The sequence below is a fragment of the Pinus tabuliformis genome, chromosome 9, assembly GCF_031772625.1.
Source record: "Pinus tabuliformis cultivar Carrire ecotype Pingquan chromosome 9, CPIR1, whole genome shotgun sequence".
NCBI classification, from domain to species: Eukaryota; Viridiplantae; Streptophyta; class Pinopsida; order Pinales; family Pinaceae; genus Pinus; species Pinus tabuliformis.
This window is the reverse complement of record NC_142307.1, coordinates 1767272371-1767277046: the sequence shown is the minus strand read 5'-3', so window position 1 is coordinate 1767277046 and position 4676 is coordinate 1767272371.

Sequence of the window (4676 nt, the reverse complement as noted above, 5' to 3'; positions counted from 1 at the left end):
TGCATTGCACTAATAGATTTCAAAACTTTGTGACGAGGCTTGATTCTAAACTCTAAACTACACAACATGAGCTTAGAATGTGTTAAAAGAAACTTTGCAGGAAGCCCTATAGTATGTACAAAATAGTCCATGATTTTCTGCACTTTACAACCCACAATGCAACAGAAATGGTGGCATTAATTTAAGGACTTTGCCTTTGTAAAGGCCTGAAAATAAGCAGAAATATCCCAAGTAGAAGTAGAAGAGAAAATTGTTAATTGAAGTTAGAGGAGGAAAGGTTCTTCTAAATTTAGAAATGAAATAAATTTGGTAGAAGAACCGGCATACGAAGGTAAGGTGCAGTCTTACTTTCTCTTAGAGTTGACTTAGGAAAATTCTCTAATTTTACTTTAGTTAAAAACAGCAAATCAAACACAGCATGCATTGAGAGTTGACTTAGGAAAATTCTCTAATTTTACTTTAGTTAAAAACAGCAAATCAAGGAGACTGAGATGGACTGCGCGCTCTGGCGATCCCGCGCCCTGCTGCGCCTCTGACCCGATCCCTCTGCGTGCCTGCGCCTGGCAGCGCTGCTGCTAGGCTGCACCCTCCTTCTGTTGACCTCCCCTCTCGCCTGGGGCCTCCTGCCCTCCTTTTCCTCTGGGGCCTTCTGCCCTCCCCTCCCTCTGGGCCTCCGCTGGAGCGCCTTCTGCGCAGCCGACCTAGCCCGCAATGGATCCACCCATTCAGGATCAGGAAGACCTGGAGAAGACTTTTGCTTCGCTCATCCCAGAGAATACCTCGGAGAAAATCCGCCCTACAGCTTCAAAGTTTATCAAAAAACTTGATGAAATCCCGGAAGTCTCGCTCCCTCCCGCCCTCCCGAGGAGAGCTGCAGTTGCCTTGGCTGAACGTGGCTTGGTAGGACAGTTTACGGGACTATGGCCTTCTCCCCGCACAGTTCAACGTTGGGTAGAAAGGAACTGGAACTCGATGGTCCAAGGAAAGATAGCAATAAGGTTCTGTGGGAGGGGGTTTTTCACCTTCCTCTTCGAATCAGTGGAGGATCGTAATCTCATCTTCAGAAACGGCCCATACTTTATGGATACCAGAGGCCTTTACCTTAACAGATGGACCCCTGACTTTGATCCTGAGATGGATGTTCCCAATGCTGTTCCTGTTTGGGTTCGCCTTCCCCATCTGCCTCTCCACTGCTGGGGAGATGAATCGGTGAAAGCCATTGGGAACGCTGTTGGGAAATATATCGATAGATCGGAACCAAGGGAGAACATGCACGCATGTGCACGGATATGTGTAGAAGTTGATCTGGGGAAAGGGTTACCGGAAGCAATCAAACTTAAAGTCGACCAGTGGACTCACATACAGCAAGTGGACTACGAGCAGCTGCCTTTCAAGTGCAAGGTATGTCACGAATATGGGCACTTTGCTAATAGATGTAGTAAATCTAAATCAATAGATTCTGATAACAATGTTGAAGCTCCTGAAGAAGCATGGGAAATAGTCAAGAAGAAAAAATCAAACCCCCCTCCAGGAGCATCCACAAAGCCCCCCTCTGAAACCCCCATCCCCCCCTCCCAACCCTCTGGTTCTGGCCCTTCCTTCCCCTTTTCCTCCAATCCTTTCGAATCTCTATCTGCAGAGGATCCCCCATCCCCTCCCCCTTCCCCGAGAGGCCCCAAGGCAACTCCTCCCTCTCCCCCCCAGACCTCTCCTCCCCCAACTGTTGAAAGAATCCTAACTAGGAACAAGTCGAAGGAAAACACCACATCCACTGACCCTCCCAGAAAAGTTGGAAGGAAATCAAACAAGGAGATAAGGGATGAGAATGCTGCAAAAGAAATGGCCACAGGGACCCAACAGCCAATGGATACATATCTAGATAAGACCAAAGGAAGTGGAGAGAAGATGAAAGAGAAATGCGGGGCCTACAACAAACAAAGTAAATGATGATTTTGGTCTCTTGGAATTGTAGGGGGATGGGCTCCTCCCTAAAAGCTAATTCAGTCCGAGACCTTCTTAAATCAGAACATCCAGACTTTCTCCTACTCCAGGAGACCAAAATCACTGAACAGGAATTTCAAACCAGCATGAAAAGAAGCAGAAGTTATGAAGGAATAGCACTGAGCGCAGCAGGTGCCTCAGGAGGAATAGGAACAATTTGGGACAAAAACAAATGGAAACTCAAAGACCGCAGGCAGAATAGATGGTGGATAAGACTAGATATGCAAAACATAACCATGACAGAAGAATACACAATATATAATGTCTACGCCCCCCCCCACTTCAGAGAAAAAGCCTCTTGCTGGGAGTCAATCACCTCAGATCTAATGACTGCCCAGGGAAGGAACATCTTCCTGGGAGGAGATCTGAATTTAATAAGGAATGCGGAAGAGAAGATGGGAGGGAATTTCTTTGCAGACCCCTCAAGAGATGCATTAGAAAAAATCATACAAGCTCACAGTCTTGTTGACATCCCACCACAAAATGGGCGTTTCACATGGTCCAATAAGAGAACAGGCAAAAATAACATAAAAGAGAGGCTGGACCGTATCTTGGCTCAAGAAAGAATCGTGGCTAATTTCTCAAGGATCCAAAGCACAATTATACAAGGCTATATATCAGACCATAAACCAGTGGCATTGCATTTGGTCAAAGGGGAAAATATGGGACCGATTCCCTTTAAGTATAACAGAGCATGGGACAGCAGCGAAGATTTCAGAAATTTGGTAAAGGAGCACTGGGCAATAGAAATCTCGGGCTCCCCTCACTATATCTGGGAAACCAAGCTCAAGCTCCTCCGGACAGCCATCAAACAATGGGCAAGAAAATACGCAATAGAGGAAGGGAAAAAAAAAACCGACCTCCAAATGAAACTAGCGCAGTGGAACCAAGAAAAGGAAAGAGGCCAAGACACAGAAGAAGACCAAATGAAAGAAAATGAACTGTATAAGGAGCTGTACAAACAGAACCGAATGGAAGAGGAAGAGCAAAGGCAGAGATCACGATGCCTTTGGCTCGAATCAGGAGATAAAAATACCTCTTTTTTTCATAACAGCCTCAAACTAAGGCGAGCAGGGAACAATATTGAAAGAATAACAGTGGAGGGAAGAGTCCTAACAGAACAAGTGGAAATTAAGGAAGCAGCGTCCCGTCATTTTCAAACTCTTTTAACAGCTGATCCTCATTACTTGGAAAACCCGGATTTCCTCAATATAATTGAGAACAAGATCACTGAAGCCCAAAATGCAGATTTAGACAAGGAGATCACGACGGAGGAGATAGAATGGTCAATACACAGCATGCCCTTGGACAAGGCTCCAGGCCCTGATGGTTTCACAGTGGCCTTTTACAGAACACATTGGGAAACTATCAAGAAGGATTATATCAGAATGGCAAAAAACTTCTTCACTAAATGCAAAATGGGCAGCAGCATCAAATCCTCCCATCTAGCTCTTATCCCTAAAGACCCCAATCCTCAAACTTTTGATAGATTCCGCCCTATATCTTTGTGCAATGTCTCCTACAAAATCATCACTAAGATCTTGGCAAACAGGCTTAAAAAAATCCTCCCTTCCCTCATCTCCGAGAACCAAGGAGGCTTCGTCCCTAGGAGACATATAACGGACAATGTCATTATAATTCAGGAGGCTATCCATAGCAGCATATCTAGAAAGGAAAGGGGCATGATCATCAAGCTTGACATGGCGAACGCCTTTGACCGGGTTAACCATTCATTCCTACAGACAGTTTTAAAGAATTTTGGCATCTCTGAGTTCTTCATCAGCAGGGTCATGGAATGCATTTCCTTCAACTGGACAGCTCCCCTCATCAATGGTAGGCCATGCATTGCCTTCAAAAGTTCAAGAGGCTTGAGGCAAGGATGCCCGCTATCCCCATTTCTCTACATTATCATGGCTGAAACACTAAGCCTGCATCTGGAGAACAAGCGCAAGTTAAAGGAAATAACAGGGGTAGATATAGTCCGAGGAACCAAGGGGATTAATCACTCCCTTTTTGCAGATGATACTCTGTTAATCGGAGGTGCCTCAAGCCTCATGGCCCGGAGGTTCAAGAAAACACTGGACCTCTTTCTCCAAGCCTCTGGAGGTAAACTTAACAACAACAAGTGCATGATCTACACCTGGAATGTCCCAAGATACATAACCCAGAGAATCTCCATAATCATGGAAATCCCTGCCCAAGGGAACTGGTCCCATTTTATGTACTTGGGGCTACCATTAGCCAAGGAAACAATCAAAACTGAGATTTGGGTTAAGCTAATTGAGAAATTGAGAGGGAAGCTTCAGAGCTGGGGTGTGTATTGGCTTAACTTGGCGGGCAGAACAATTCTCATCAAGGCCATCCTTTCAGCCCTTCCAATCTATCAATTTGCCACTACCCTCGCCCCGGCAAGCATCCATAAGCACATGGAGCTGATTATTAGAAGCTTTCTGTGGCAAGGAGGAAAGCAAGACACTAAAAAGTTCAGCTTGGTAAAGTGGGACAAGGTCATTCTTCCCTTAGAAAAAGGAGGGCTCGGAATTAGAATACCAAGACTTGCAAACATGGCTATGGGCTACAAATTGACCTGGAGAATTCTCAATGAGAGAGGAGCCTGGTGGACAGAGGTCATCAAGAGGAAATATCTGAATGGGACCAACAGCAATATCCTCTCA